The 17,395-nt window shown below is 40.1% G+C and overlaps 1 protein-coding gene across 3 annotated transcripts in view; it reads left to right on the top strand.

Annotated features, from left to right (window-relative positions):
- The window catches only part of PHTF2 (putative homeodomain transcription factor 2), a 1,638,259-nt gene that overhangs the window by 924,753 nt on the left and 696,111 nt on the right, over window positions 1–17,395 (top strand). The window lies entirely within an intron of this gene.

Raw genomic sequence — 17,395 nt, 5'->3', positions numbered from 1 at the left:
GTCACCCAGGGACACTCTAGTCCACGATTGGCCCTCTGGTCTGCTATATGCTTTTCCTCCGGTTCCCTTACTGTCAAAAGTGATTCAGAAAGCGCAATCCTTGGGAAGCAGAATGATTCTGATTGCCCCACACTGGCCTCGTCACATTTGGTTCCCCTTTCTCCATCCCTACATTGTGGACGCACCTTGGATTCTGGACCCACAACCAGATTTACTGACACATGTCAGGGCAGCTAAATCCCTCTCTGCGGACCCTCCGGTTGATAAACTGGCTACTCCACTTCCGTCATTAGTTAGGCTTCTTCATTTTTCACCGGAGGTAGTTCATATTTTATCTTCCTCTCATAAGCCCTCTACTAGGAAGATTTATTCCAGCAAATGGAAGAGATTTTCAATCTGGGCTCATACCCAAGGGATTGACCCTTACACAGCTCCAATTGCTTCTGTTTTGGAGTTCTTGTCTATGCTTTTTTGTCAGGGCTCAGCGTCTGCCACCATAAATGTCCAATTGGCGGCGATTTCTAACTTTCATGTTGGTAATGAGCCTAGTTTGATGGCACACAGACTCTGTAAGGCTTTCCTGAAGGGCACTCTGTTACTTCATCCTCCTGTTTCGGAACGTATCATGTCTTGGGATTTAAACTTTGTTCTACTGGCTCTTACTTCACCACCCTTTGAACCTGCAGCTACTTGTGATTTAAAATTCTTGACCTGGAAGACTGTCTTTTTAGTAGCCATCACATCAGCCAGACGCGTTTCAAAGATTCAAGTTCTTTCTATAAAACCACCATACTTGATTTTTCATAAGGACAGGGTTTCTCTCAGACCGAACCCTTCCTTTCTTCCCAAAGTGGCATCTATCACTAATCTTAATCAATCTATTGAGTTGCCAGTGTTTTTCCCCAGTTCTCAAACAAGGCAGAATTTAAATTTCATCAGTTGGATGTACACAGACAATTACGTTTTTCTCTGCCCAGAACCAAAGATCTCAGAAAATCTGATCAGTTGTTTGTTTCCTTGATCTATTTCCTGTACTCTTCTAACAGTGACACTTCTTGTCTTAATTGCTTTACAATTTTCTCTATTCGATGCTTCCATTATGGCATTCGATTTCTACCCTTTGTTTCCCTCACTGCCCTGTGTTTTTGTGGTAAGACTGTTTCTGTTATTAATTTAGCTACACAGTAATATGTCCTATTTACTTTCGTTATATTGCATGAATCTCTATAGACAGTCCTAATTATCGTGTTAATTTGTTTTATCAAACTTCTAACTCACTTTAAGGCAATGGTTCCCAAACTTTCGATTCTTGGCTTCCTTGTTGATACCGGGTTTTCCCAAGGTGCCCCCCCCCCCCCCCCCGGTCAAATTCTAACAAGTGTACTTTGCAAAATAGCTAATAATTATTTTTTTTTAATTAAAAGGGGTAGTTAAGCAAAAATAAATAACACGCGTACTAAACATAAATATGAGCGCTCGTTGCGTGGTGCTAGTGATGCTCCTCCCTGCCAATAAACTGTCGAGCTTCAAGCACAACTCTCCAATCCTAAAAAAACTTTAACAGCACTCTAATGCTATTCTGCAGTGCTCATCACCTCCGCATGAATCCCGAGTGCCATTTTTTAGCAAGGCTTGAGCTCCCTTTAATGAAGGGAGTATTTCTGCATATCCCAACAACACAGTGGGAGCAAAACTGCCAAAGACCTACCTTCTCCAACGGCACAGTGACAAGTGTGGGGAAAAACTAGTAATAGCCAAAGCAGTTCCAAAATCGTGCTCAAACCTTTCACCACTGCTAGCATACGGTCTTAAACTCGGCTGCGACTCCCTACCACAGTACAGTAGTTGGCGCCTCTCCGACACGGATATTTATCCGATCTTAGGGAATAGTTGGTAGTGGTGGTGACTGAGGGATGCATGAAGCTAGACTGACTTATTTCAGGTAAAAATGCAAGAATGGTGCCTCCAGTGCTTGGAAGGACAGACAGACAAACAGATAACGTCCTATCAAATACATGCAGACTCACTGCAGGTGATGTTCTGTGCCCCTTTATTAATCAACAGTGTAGAATTCTGTCTTGACAATGAATAAACACAAAAATGCATCAATGTGTAAGTACCTCAGTTTCTGTATCCAGTTTTAAACTAAAATGGCTCTAGGTCAAATAAGCAGTTGTAAACATTGCCATTTTCTCTGTCAGCAAATCAATGCATGTCATAAAATTCTCTGTTAATTAAAACTGACAGTAATTTCATTTTTGACATATCTGGTATGAGTCTACAATTGTCATAAGTGATGGTTTAATAAAGATGTTTCTTGTTTAAAAGTAGGTCAGGAATTGAATAATTTATGTAATGCTGCTTAGGTGATATATGTAGCAGTATATATGAAGAATAATGTTTGTTAATTTTAAGGTTTTAATACAGTTGATTAATTTTACATAAATGTAAATTTGCCTATGTCCCAAGTGATAATTCAATAAAGGTGTATAAAAGTGTTTAAAAAAGATATTTCAAACTGTTACTGATTTTGGGAATATTACAGACAAGTGGATTACTGCCTTACTTCTGTATTACATCAATACACTGACACATTGCATAAATATGGTAAATATCTTAAGATAATGACCCACAGAGATGTATACGTAACATGCAACACTGCAATGTTGCTTTTTTAGTCAAACAGTACTGTACAAATCACAAGAAAGCATGCACAAGATTTAACTTAGAAATTATGCGCAAGAACCATAGAAAACTTCAACTAACTATATTAACAGTAATGCTTTCAAAACAAGGGAAAATAAAAATGATCACAAGACTCTGCTTTAAATAATTATTTCTTAGAAAAACTGCACTGCTAAACTTTTTCCTCAGCTGGATAATTTCTAAACTTTAATAACGTAGAACTGCGACAGCTTATACCTGTTTCCTTATGTTCAGTAAATACTGCTGAATCACATTTCTCCCCAGACTTTTCATAATTTATCTCGCTCTCTGCCTACCTTCAGAATCAGGGGCAAACCCAGGAATATCAGTGACGCGTTTTAAAGCACCAGCAATATTAACTTGAAATGTTGATAGAATAGAGAATGTGAATTAACACATTTTTTGAAGTTAAAACTTGCAACTCTAATTACTGTCATTATTTAAGTGTAACCCACCCCCTTTCTACCCAAATCACCAGTTTGGGCGTGGGCTAAATGCCATATTTTGAACCAAAATCGCAGAAGACCTTGAAAATCAATGACATGTGAGAGGACTACCTGATAATCTGCTTCCATATCTCCCAACAAAAGGCATCAGACCCTGACATTGAGAAGTCAATGGGTGGAGTAATACTCTTTCTGGTGTTGCACTTGCAAGAATGCAACTGACTGATTTCATCAAATATAGGAAAGGAAACAGGCCAAGTCTTAAAACACAAAAACAGTAACTTTGCATGACTGCATACCACTGGAAATCGGTGCTTCATAGCAGAACTAAATTCAGCACAAAATGTTGATCAGCATAGGACACGTCACCTAAATAACTGCAGACTTGATCTAATGTACATAAAGAGGAACCGTGAACTAGTAAGCTTAGTAACTAAGCTTATTAGTTTGCGGTGCCCCTGTGAGGAAGCGGCGGCTCCCCAGGGCGCCTTGGCACACACTTTGGGAGCCTGTGCTTTAAGGTATAGCTGATGTACAGCTAGTTTCAAAGGTAACCTGCCACCTGCTGGCATTGTGGTGGAATAGATTGGAAGGGAGGTTGGCATAATGGTTAAGGTATTTACCTTGCAGACACAAGGTGCAGGGTTTGATTCTCACATGGGGTAATTGGCTAGACTTAAAATGGCACACAAGGGCAGTTAGCCTAGTACTAATCTATGAACCTATGATTGCTATTATCATAGACCTATGTTATCATTAATCTGTATTAATCAACTTATATATGTCAGTCCTTTTTTTGGGGAGCTGTAAATTGTCTGCATTATAATCTGTCTGTGACATAAAGAAGGGGGATAGAATTCAACACTGCACATACAGCGATGGGTAAAAGACTACCAGTGACAAGGAGATTTTCCTCATATGCAGTAATAACATATGGATAAGGAGGAACCATTCTCGGTGAGCAATAGATAAGGATGGAATGAAACTATATCTGTAGTGTTATTTCGGACTAACCTACAGTGGTATGTTAATGGAAACCAGTGACTTCTGAGGATTTCCGTAAGTTGTATGTTCACTGTCTAGTTCACAGATACTTTCTGATGCTTAGTAATATAGTAGTAGTTGTTAGCGCATGAGGTCTGATAGAAACAACATGAGGATGGTTCACTGTTTATTGTGTTGCTATGTTGTCACAAGTGCATAACAGTTAATTTTACTATGCTGACTTTTTTCTTCACTGTTTCTGTATAAGTTCCATTATGTGTGTTGCACACCATATTATGAGAGTAACATTTGAATGAAATGCATCACTGATTGTGGTTGTACATGACAGGCATCTGACATTCTTGGAGTACACATGCTCATTCTGTTTGGATGTGCATGCAAGTGTGGAACATTACTGTAACACATTGGTTGTGTGGTTCGCCCTTACTTGTTATGATGTCCACTGCCATGGGTTCAAATCCCACATGTGACCTATGCAACTTTTTAATGGATTGTACATGTGATGATGATACTTCTTATATACTACATATTCAGGCATTTCTCATATTTATTATTTATTATGATTATTCATAATACAGATGAAACTGATTGTTTAGCACAGCTTTGCATTGTAAATGCATGAAATGAGAGGTGACACAGTCAATTGACATACGCTTGCAACATTGTCATATTCATATGCAAGCCTTCATATAAAGTATAACATTTGCATATCACACTCTGTCTTCCATGTGTAAATCGGAAGTAGGGAAGACAATTTCTCATACAGAGAGAATTAAATTATTATTAAGGTTCCTCCTCAGATGATTGCAGTCTTCTTGGATGAACAGGCAATATTGTCTGGAGGAATGATGTGTGAACAGACCTTCCAAACATGATCAGTGCTTTGGGCAGTCACAAGAGATCCAGTGAGACCTGTCAGTGATGTTACTCTGGCATGATCCTCAGTGAAACCTACAGACTCCTGCTATGAGAGGGTGATGAATGCCACTGGAGATGGGCCACCCTTGCCTCCCCAGATGAGATAAGTGTTACTGGCCACAAATCATGCCACCAGGACATATGTTACCCTCATGCTTAATGTTGGCAGATATGGATTCTGATTACATTATAGCTGTGGTCCTGTTCTTACTGACTAGTAGTCCCTCAGGTATTTCACCATGTTGCAAGGCAGCCCTCAGACCACGTTCCCCTTCATATTGCAGCATTATGGACACTACCAGTATGTGCCCCCATGATATTAGTAATGAGGGATCTGCTGAGCACACAAACTTACACCCCTTTTTTTATGTAGAGTACTGCATCAGGTACAGCAGGTGTTTTAAAAATGGAAAGTGGGTGCAGTCTCTTGCACGGAGGATGCAGGAGAAATTGGCTATAGCACAGAATTGTTGCATGGCAGTTCTTTAATCCATGACTGTTGCTGGGAAGTGGAGGTAATCATCCACTTCGGTGCACGTTGCTGCCAGGAAATGCAAGAGAATTTGAATGGCAGCTGCCTGGGATACTCCTGTGGCATGTTCCTTATGCTGCTGAAATGTTCCAGATGCCAGTGTACCTAGACTCAGAAAAACTTTTGTTAGTGAGTGTAAAAGTAAAAAAAGAAAAAGAAAAAACAAAGTGTGTGCATGTTTGTGTGTATACAAATGTGAAGAGTGAAAGTGATTGAGCAGTGGCAGCAGCAGTTAAGAGGTTTGCATACCTCTTGATCTTTTATCTCAAGATAAAATTGCAAAGTTGCTTGAAAAGCAGGACTTGTGTTAGCATGCATGTTCTGATCCACAACTGTGTTTCAGGGTGGGGGGGGGCTAAGATTGATCGAGCAGTGGCAGCAGCAGTTAAGAGGTTTACATACCTCTTGACCCCTTAGCTAAAGAGATCATTAGCGTAAGTGCTTCAGTGAAGTGCTTGGGCAGATGTGGAGAAACTACCGAAGGGATCATTGGATGGGAATGTTCCATTTGGTGTCAGATAAGTGCTTGGGCATAAATGGAAAAGGTACTGAAAGGATCACTGGGAGAAAAGTTAGATTTGGTGTTAGTGAAGTACTTGTGCAGCTATGGACAAACTACTAAAAGGGGTCCTAGTGGAAATTGTTTCTTTTGGTGTCAGTAAAAGTGCTTGTACAGAAATGGACATACTACTGCAATGATCATTGAGGGAAAATGTTGTATTGGTTCCAGTGAATGACTTCAACAATAATGGGCCAATTGCAGAAGGGTTCATTTGAAGAAATGATTCATTCTTTCATCACTGAAGTCTTTGTGCGAATATTTGGGGGGAAATGCTTCATTTGGTGTCAGCGATATGCTTGTGCAGATACAGACAACTTACTAAAGGGATTGTTTTTGGGAGATGTTCCTTTTCATGTCATTGAAGTGCATGGACACACATGGAGAAACTACTCAAGTGATCGTTTGGGGAAATGTTCCATTTGGTGTCAGTGAAGTGCTTTTGCAGGCATGGACAAACTATGAAATGGATCACTTGGAGGAATATCTCATTTGATGTTTGTGAAGTACTTGGGCCTACATGGACAAACTACTGAATGTGTACTTGGGAGAAGTGGTTCATTTTATCTTAGTAAAAGTGCTTGTCCCGGGATCATTGGGGGAAGTGTTCCATTTGATGACAGTTTGCTTATGGAGACAAGGACAAACGACTCAAGGGATTATTGGGGGAAATGTTTAATTTGATTTGTGTGCAGGCAAAGGCAAACTGCTAAATGGATCACTGAAGGAAATGTTTCATTTGGCATCAATGAATTGCTAAAGCCTGGTTTGGATCACTTATTTGAGTATGCTATATCTGTGTCATGGGATTATGAATGAAAACACTGATTTACTTGGCTTATTTTGGAGGCCAGAATCTTCATATTTGCTACATGCTAATTTATATCCAAAATAGCGCAGTCATGAAGTAATCAAAATTACCGCCTTATATTATTTAATGCCCCCTGTTCAGTTGTAAACGATGGTCCTATCTGAATCTCTACAATCTGTGTGTCAATTTTGGTACTGCATTTCTTCTCACATCCAATGACATAATGTGTGGTGAAATTACACTTCTTCACTTGCTCTTACTGTATTGTGTGTCCATGTGCCTGGCAGTTCATTGGAACCCTGCTCAGGATAAGCTCCAAATCTACTATGCCTCTCCAGTGAGGCTAAGTGGGTAACTGAGGAAATAATGATTTTTGGCAATGTGGCATGTCTGATCACCTCTCAGTACATGAAGCATCACTGTTGGCTTACACTATACTTTTTTTTTTTTTTACATGCCGCATGATTTGGGAGAGCCTTGGGAAAAAGAAAACTTTCCCAAATGAAAATAAATAGCTTTAGGCAAACTGTAGGTCGTAGCCATTAAGGTACTGGGGACATTTTTATTGTATTCTCACATTGGATTCATTATCCAGGCATCTTCTCCAATTCATAGGTAAGTACTAGGTGAGCAATTAGGATAGGAGGAGATAAGATAAAAAGGGTGATGTATAACCAAACCTAAGGAAAGTCCCCAGGAATAGATGGGTTTCCTGTGGAAGTTAGAAGGGAAAAACTGATAAAGATGTGGAAGGCTTTGTTTAACTGTATTTTAAGAGGAGGAGGAGTACCAACATTCTGGAAGAAAGCGGTAGCAGCTGTAATACTTAAAGAGGGTAAAGATCCGTCAGATCCAGCTTCATACAGACACATTTCAATAATAAACCATGATTATAAAGTGTTTATGTCTGTAATGCCTAAAAGAATGACAAAAGTGATGCCAAACATTGATAGATGTGGATCAGTGTGGTTTTGTGGAGGGGAGGTCAACTTTTGACAACAGTAACAGAGCACTGATGATCCAGAGGGAAGCAGAATGTAAGAAAATACCAATGTTGTTGGTCTTGATGCAGAGAAAGCATTTGACAGAGTAGGCTGGGACTTTAGGAGCAGAGCAATGGAAGCATTTTCATTCCCTGATAAATTTATAAGGTTGATTAGGAGTATATATGAGGGATCAGAGGTGAAAACTAAACTGGACAGGGTTCCTCTGCGATGGTCACTGCTTGAGCAGAGGAACCAGGCAGTGGTGTCCTCTCCCCCCTTTGCTAGTGGTTCTAAATATAATGAAAATAGCAAAGAAAAAAGTGACGTAGAAATTAAAGGATATAATTGGTAAGGTAGTCAAGAAACAGTGAATTCTGGTCAGGACAAAAAGAAAGGCAGTGGTGCATAACAGAATGGTGATAAAGCTACAGAGAGTAGTATCAAAAATGAACGTCAGACATGCAATGCAAGGTATGAAAGCATAGGTCATGGGACTCTCACTGTTTGAGACTGATGAAAGCATAAGTCATGGGACTCGCACTGTTTGAGACTGATGAAAAGCAAGTAGAAGAGTCACTTGAGCATGTACTGAAGAAAATATTACATTTAGCTTTCATTATTTTACTGCAGTGATATGAAAGAGAGGTATGTGATGTAGCTCAAATAAAGTGACAGTTCCGTCATTTTGCTGAACAATCCCTGCCACTACAGAAATTTGGATTGCAGCCTGTAGGACTACTAACTAAACTAATGAAACAACAGGCTGCAGCTATAATTGCGAATGCAGAACTTAACACGATAAAATAATAGGTCAAGTGAAAGTAGAAAAAAATATATATTACTTCTTTGGAGAACATTACTACCAAACATGTTATAAAATGCTTTCATTCTCATTTTGAATGAGAAAAACTACACAGATTGTTAAACTACATAGAGCAAAAGAAACTGATAAATCCAGTAATTTTGCAAGATGCAATGCCTGTCCTACAAAATGCATCAGATGTGGATTCCAAAGTAGCCACTAAATAACATGAAATGCAAGGAATAACAGAACTCCATGTACTAATGTTTGTGAGTTGAATCACACATGGTTTCCACAGAAGTAGCAGCAGGTAATAACATCCATGAAGTACTATTGTTTGGCAAAGACAAACTTTGCTGGTTAAGCTAATTAACATTTCAAAAAAGACTGAATAACTCTGTTTACTAATCCTTTCCACAAAAGCTAGAAGTCAGGAGAAGGCAGGTCATTAAAACATTTAGAAGATACCTTTGTTTCAAAATAATCCACAAGCTAAAATAATGAATGGCTCAAACTAGGGCTACCACCTGTCCCTCTTTGCGAGGGACAGTCCCACTTTGGGCAGTTGTGTCCTGCAAAAAATAAAAAAATGTCAGATGGGTTATATTTCAGTGTACTGCCTCGCGGGCGGTACTGCGCAGCTTGGGGCGTGGCATACTTGATTGACACACATAGCTTGGGGCGTGGCATACGTGATTGACACACACCGCTGTGCCTCTTGCTTACATTGCTGCCGCTACTGCTTTATTTACTGCACGTTATCTTTTGAAAGATAATAAGATAATAATCTTTTTATGCTAAAAGGTTCTCTTGATGTCTAATTTCAGAATAAGAAGACATTGCATCTTGACATGTGCCTCTTGCTTACATTGCTGCCGCTACTGCTTTATTTACTGCACGTTATCTTTTGAAAGATAATAAGAATAAGGTAACTTTTATGCTGAAAGGTTATCTTGATGTCTAATTTAAGAATAAGAAGACATTGCTGCCGGTACTGCTTTATTTACTGCAGGTTATCTTTTAAAAGATCATAACAATAAGGTAACTTTTAAAAGATGATTGCCTGAACTCTTGATGTCATCAATTTAATTTCTGAATAAGAAGACATTGCATGAAATACTCGCGCTGCCGCTACTGCTTTCTAGTCTTGCACATATATGAAGTCTAAATTCTACTTTTGCACATGTTGCTAAAAGGTTATCTTTTAAAAGATCATAAGAATAAGGTAACTTAATTTCATTTCAGAATAAGCAGACATTGCAATTGCGAAAGACTCTGCTTTAATTAAATGGCATTGCATCATAAAAAGACATTCTCAACAATTGTAGTTGCATCAAGTACTCGCCTTTATTTTGTGTTATGCAAACAGGGACATTATATTGCGGGCTATAACATTACACTATGAACTTTGCCGCTTTAAGTACAATATTACATGTTTAAAACGTTGCGTTGCCGCTTTAACTATATTTCGGAGTTTGTAACATTACAGTATAGACGTTTTCAAAAAGATCTTTCTGTTGCACGTTAACGAAAAGACATTGCATCTGGCCTTCATTACATCTATCAAATTGACAAACTAACAAGCACACACAATCATTAACTGTTCAAAAGTGCACACAATATCTAACGTCTACTGAGCATACATACGGAAACCCAGCTCTTCCTTGTGCTCCTCCTGGTACTGTCTGATATGTTCCAGAAGGCACATAAACAAGTCCTCACACTGCCTGCCGTACTTCTCACGCCAAACGAACTCATCCAGGTGGCTAGCCACCATATGCCTTACTGTGCCGTTCATCTGTTTGAACTGCTTCTTGCAATGCGACCACATCCCCTCGACCGCGTTAGTGTGTGCACCAGTTGCAGGGTCTGCAAAATTTTGACTGTGATTGACAGTCAGGTGCATGTAACTCATTGCCTGCAGCTCCGCAATTCCTCTGTAAGCTGCCCATTCGTCCGAGACGATGACCGAACCAGGCAACACATGCTTGCAAATAATGGGAAGTAAGGTGCCTGCATCCCTTCTCTCAACGAAGGTGAGGTATCCACTCTTTGTACTGCAGTCATAGATCCCAAAGATCCAACGGTCCATCTTTCCTAGCACGCGACCACGATTATATTTGGCCTTCACTAGAAGACATTCATCTATTTGTACTTCAAGCCCTGGGCCACCCAGCAGCATTGGATCCTGCAATAGTCTCCAGCTGCAGACATCACGGAGAAATTGATACCAGTCTACCAGGGTTGTTTTGGAGACTGACAGGTGGTCTGCAAGCCTGCAGATTGGCAGTTTCCTTGACCACCAGTACATCACTTTAATGAGGGTATGCAGAGGTAGTCTGCTCTTGTGGAAAAAAGTGCCATAGAGCATTCCGGACCTGCTTCTACAGTTCCTGGCTGTGCATCTCCAAGAGAACATGGTGGCCTGTCGAGCCAGAGAGGACCGAGACCCACACAGATGGCAGCGCTTGTCCTTCCCAAGTATTCCGACCGACTGCAGGAATGTAACCACGGATGTGGGCGACGAGGTGATGGAGATAAGGTACTTGTCCATCCTGTTCATGTCTTGAGTGTTGCCCAAGGCAGTTTGCAGGCGTTTTATACACAGGTGTAGAAAAGGGCCGATTGTGGATGAATAGGTGTTAAAGTATATGAATAGGTGTTAAAGTATCACTTTTAATGCCATTATCAGGTTTAAAAATAGCTGTATGTGTGAAGAAGCGTTGTGTGAAGGGTTAGGTGCACCATGGATATTTGATGATGACTATGTTTGAAACTTCAGTTACGCTGAGTAGTTACAAGATATGTAAAATACTGCATTAAACTTGAGAAATGTTTAGCTGGTAATGTCACGTGACTTTAAAAAAATGCCTCGAAAGGGAATGATTTGTGATACATTAATATAACGAGCGGAACCCCGAGTACTTGCATGTACGCTATCAGCTTGTATGGGTTTGGCTTTATTACTGATTTTGCTTTGGCTATTATTTTGCTTTGGCTTTTTTAAGAAAATTGTCTCACATTGCACCAAATACTCAGTTTATTTGTCAGATGGATTTGTGGTTATTTGTATGGTAGAAGAATGATTTGCTGGCATAATGCCTCGAAAGGGAATGATTTCTGATGCATTAATATCACGAGCGGAACCCCGAGTAATTGCATGTACGCTATCAGCTTGGCTTTATTACTGTGTTGTGCTGTTATTTGTACGGTAGAAGAATGATTTGCTGGCGTACTTTCCGGAATTCATTCATGTGAAATATGTACTACATGGTGTCCACAAAAGAATGATTTTTGACGTGTTGGGAGTAAGACAGTTACGGGCGTGATTAAGGATCAGGGGTGGGGTTTGCTACTGCGCATCCTGCGAGGCAGTACACTGTAATATAACCGTCAGATGTCCTGAGATTTTAAGATAAAATATATTTCTTCATTTTTCTTTAATAGTTGCATAAAACAGTTATTTTATATCGGAAACACATAAATATTATATGAAAAAGCACAAGCAATGCAAATGCTACAAAAATAAGCTTTTCTTTTGGCAAATAAGTGAAGCTCTGTCCCTTGCACTAGCCGTGGGTATGTTTTGTCCTGCAAAATCTCACATTTCTACAAAAAATGTCCCACTTTGGGCATTTGAAAAGGTGGCATCCCTAGCTCAAACTACAAGGTGTTGTGAGTAGATCAGGAAAAAAAGGACTGTGATTAAAAAGCTGAAACTTCCTGTAGGTAACCAGACAAGTCTTGAGCATGCTCAGAATTACATACTGCTTGAGGTAAACACTGCAGAATGTAAAGAAAAATGCTGGGAATGTCCCTTTAAGCTGTCTGTCTCCCAGTTTTCTTTCTGAAACCTAAAAACAAGGGAGACAAGATTTTGCATACATTGAATTTGCACAGACAGCTAAGGGATACTACCTTGACAGAACTTGGCCCTTCAGGAAGGGTTAACAGCAGTTTGTCCTTTTCTGGTGCTAAGAATGGTCAGCCTGCCTGTAAGCAAAGGGTCACTGTTAGGTTGTCCTCTGCTGTTGTTTTTTGTTACTCCCACCATGGTAAATATATTACAGGCTAAGGTTAAAGCACAGAATCCATATTCCACTGAGGAAATGTGAAATTTGATTATCTACTGTTAGGCAAGTAGGACTTGTACAAGTGTAGTTTATACTCTGTACTTACTAACATTAACAGTAGAAAGAGGTATCTACCACCTGTGACAGAGTTCTGTTCAGCAGGGCAGATTTTAATTGGTTATATTTTTTAAAGGTGGTGGTTGTTAAACGATTCTTTAAATTTACTGCCACTGTAAATGTTGTCTCAGCTGATCTAATTGCCTTTGAAGCTCTCTAACAGATCCTGATCTGGCTTGCTATGACCTGTTACTGCATTATAGGAAGTAAATGAAGTTGGCATGCTAATGTTACTCATTAGCATGGAGATGTCATGCTAACGAGTAACATGCCACATTTTGGGGGTCATTTTTTCTTTTAATTCGGTCAAACCTATAGTACCTTTTCTTGTAATCTCTCATTTATCTTCCACAACTTCTGACAGCAGCATGGCTTTTTTTTTTTTGGCTGGCTTCCTTAACTAAGCAATTTGCCAATTAATAGTAGATGAAAAGGAAAGCAGTAAGTATCAGAAGGACAGCGTTACTCTATGAAGCTGTTTAGTGGAGATCTTGACCACTGTTTAGCACTCATTCATATTATAACTGAGTGAGCCATATGTTATTGAGTGACAGTGTGAAATGTCATTGTGGTAAAAAAGAAAGTAAGAGAGAAATACAGTGCCATTATCCACATATAATGGCCTTTACTGCAGATATCAGTAGCAGTTTGCTAATAATTATGCAGCTATTTCACCATGTATATTTATATTTTTAAAGTGAAGTGACCCACGGACTCTGGCATATCACATGATCTTAAATGATGCTGAAGAAAATTTTCATAGGTAGGTTACTAGGCTGTCGTCCTTGGGGCCTATATAAGCATAGCCAAAAATGTTCCCTGGCTTTCGCCACCCAAGAAAGTTATTTTCCTGTGCCCCTATCTAGCAGAGCCATAGAAGCGATCCCTTGGGTGAATTTTCTATTTCCCATCCAATTGTCAAGATTTTTCTTAGAGGGCTAATGAGGAGCTTTGCTTGACATGAATGGGTAGTCTATTCCAGAGCATGGGAATCTATCCCTCCATCATGTTATATGTATTGTGGTGGCAAGGTTTAGGTCCCTGGAGCGTGTGGCTCGGAGGGATTGTGGTTTCTTTAAGTGTAGCATGTCCAACAGATCTGGGTTTGACATGACTTTGTATGTTAGGCAGAGGTCGTCTCTGAGTAGGCGATAAGCGACGGAGTAGAGCTGGAGTTTTTTTAGATGGTTTGCGTATGGCATCTGTTTGAGGCTGTTAATCCTCTTAGTGAGGTATTTCTGTGGCATTTCTAGTTGTTGTAGATGTCTTGCGAGGTACATGCCAAACGGGGCGTTGTACTTCTAATGGGAGTGAGGAGGGATGAGTAGAGAGGAACAGTGACCTTTCTCTTTCTGGAGGTGAACCCCTTTGTGATGAGGTGTGCCATGTAGAAGGATTTCCTGACTACTGTGGCAATGTGATTATCAAAGGAGAGACTACTGTCCACCTGTGTCCCAAGGTGTCTCATCACACTTTCGGTGTTTAGTAGGCTACAGCCTATGTGGTAGTTAATGAGTGCAGTGTTTTTCCCAAATGGGATGACAGTGCACTTCTTAGCATTGAGCTTGAGGCCATGACTTTAACACCAAGCATCAGTCTCAGTGAGACCACATCATTAGTCGATTCTATTATGACACCTAGCTTGCAGTCGTCTGCGAACTTCGTTAGCCAAAGACCTGCTGTATTAGCCTGGAATTCTGAGAAGTAGATGCCAAATAGGAGAGGACCCAGGACTGCACCCTGTGGTACTCCACTTGTCACTGGTCTGAAGTTGGATTTGGAGTTGGCTGCTTTCACTGTGTGGGTTCTGTCAGTGAGCCAGTTGGCCACCCATCTTGTGACATAGGGATTTATGCCCAATCTAGTGAGTTTATAATTCCAGAGTGGGGTTGGTGTCAAAAGCCTTGGCGAGGTCAAGATAGGCTATGTGCACCACCTTACCCTCGTCCACAGCTCTGTTGACTGCTTCAAAGAAGTCAGTCAGGTTTAGGAGACATGACCTACCTTTTACAAACCCAAACTGAGTGGGGTCCAGAGTTTGAAGGTTACCTATGTCCTTGTTTATAAGCTCCAAGATGATACATTCCATGGCCTTGCAGACCAGGCTTGTCAGGCTAATGGGGCAATAGTTCCAGGGGTCCTTGGTGGCACCCCCTTTGTGGAGTGGGATAACCATCACTGTGCGCCATTCAGTAGGCACAAAGCCTGAAGTGAGGCTATGATTGAGCATGGTACTTTAGGTGGGGTGCCAGTTCATTCTGTAGTTCATGCAGAATGCAGGCTGGGATGTTGTCAGGTCCCATGGATGCTGTGTTCTTGGCTTTGGAGAGTGCAGTCTTTACTTGTGCAGCCGTGATTACAGGGGTTTTGCATTCTTCCGGTTTAGTGATGGGCCCTTTGGAGGGGGGGGTGAAGTTTGTACTGAACCTATCTGCCAGGATGTTGGCAATATCAGTTGGATCTTTATATCTAGTGCCATTGTGCTGTAGCTCAGAGCAGATCTGAGTGTCACCATTGAGATTCTTGACATAGCTGTAGAATGCTTTGTGGTTGTCTTTAGAATCAGTGGCGATTTTCATAACTAGCTTTGGAGGATTTTATGAGGGATCTCTGCTTCTTACTGAGGCTGACCAGGGAGTTCCTGCAATCAGGGGATTTTACTCTTTTTTTTGCAACAGCTTCTTCCTTGTGTTGTAGAGTTCGTTTATGGCAGGGGACCACCAGATTGGCTTCTTTTTTCAAGGATGGCACTATCCATCATGAACCCTTGTACTGTTAAGTTGTGCAGCTTTGAGAGATGCTGAATATTTGTATTGTTACTTGTATAAGCAGGAATATTTTTGTTCATGTTTCTGTAAATATCTTGATAGCACTCAAAAATTATTTCTTGCTAGTCGTAATGTAAAGGCTCAAGTCTATGGGAATTGAGTGCAGCTGACAAGTATGTGTTGTACAGTCTTCAGAATATGAAAAGTTTATGCGAATTCAGTTTTGAATATTTTGCATTACAATCTTCATCCATCCATCCAAGCTTTGTTGACTAGGTTAGACCATTGACCTCTTTTCAGGGGAGATTCAAGGTGGTGTGGTATACCATAATGTTGATGCAAGTACTGTGAAAGCACTATTTTCATTGTAAAAAGACATTTTAGTGTAATATTCTGGTGTGTGCACATTTAGTATTGCATTTACTGTTCTCAAAATATTTATATTTGAGTAATGCTTTTTAATGCTTAGGAATCTATGGATGCACATAGGCTGCTAAAGATGTGACATTACACATGAAGATAGGTGTGAGTGGGTAGTTATATTGTTTAAATATTAATTGTGTTAATGAAATATTTATAAAGAGTTCTGAAGATGTGGAATACTTTTTAATGTAGTAATTTTTACAATAGTGACATTCTCGTTCTATGCTTGGGTGCTTAGATTACTTCCCACTGGAGGTTAAAGGGTTAATGTTTCAACACTCTCCTGGCACACAATGCAACCAAGACTAAATTAATGATATATATACCCCTTCTAAAACCACCACTTTAGGTAAAAACTCATTCTCTATAACCAGCTAAAATAATACCATTCTCAAAATAGTCTCCACTGCAAAACTTTTAGGAATTCTCACTGATCAGCTAAAGTTTGATAGTCACCTACAAATAAATATCAAAAAGACACACAAGAAATTAGGCATGCTTTACCGTCATAACCATTATATGTCTCCCTCTGCCAGGCTTGTTCTTGCTACTACTTAGTTCATCCCTTCCTTCCTATATGGTGCCTTTGTCCTTACTAATCTGCAGTTTTCCTTCAAGTCAAAACTCTTCTCGTTACTACAAAATTTCAAAATTTGCGACTGGCCAATGATCCACTACCCATCACTGTATTTCCCTACATCAACTGAACTGACTTGAGCTACCCAACTATCTCACCTATACCCAACTTATCCAAGCACACAAACTTGTTTTTAGCCTCTCTCTCTCTGCCCCTCCCTTGCTTCCACCTTCAAAATCCATCTTCCCGATAGACATCTCAGATCAAACTCCCAGAATCTAATAGAACTACAGAAACCCTCCCGTCCACCAGGCAAGCACCTCCTATCTTTCTCTCTAGCACACCATTGGAATTCTCTTCCACCTCTCATCTGTACCACAGACTCTCTGCCTTCAAAACCCTACTTCACTCACACCTAACTTCACAAGTGAAATGCTCTTGCTTCCCTCATACATAATTTCTTTGACCTTAATTACTCTCCGCAAGCTAATATATCTGTAGATAGCCTCCTACCGTCTTATAACTCCTAATAATAACTGTAGGAACTGTCATATTTTACAGGAACTGTAATTCATTTGTAATGAAGTTTAATGCATTGTACTAACTAGCACCTCATAATGCCAATCTATGGCAACTTGTTAGGTCGTTTTTTTTAATTCTCTCTTATTTTTG

Source organism: Protopterus annectens, chromosome 11.part0 (assembly GCF_019279795.1).
Source record: "Protopterus annectens isolate FY-2018-M chromosome 11.part0, PAN1.0, whole genome shotgun sequence".
NCBI classification, from domain to species: domain Eukaryota; kingdom Metazoa; phylum Chordata; order Ceratodontiformes; family Protopteridae; genus Protopterus; species Protopterus annectens.
The sequence above is the reverse complement of the archived record's forward strand: the minus strand, read 5'-3'. Positions and strand labels throughout refer to the sequence as shown.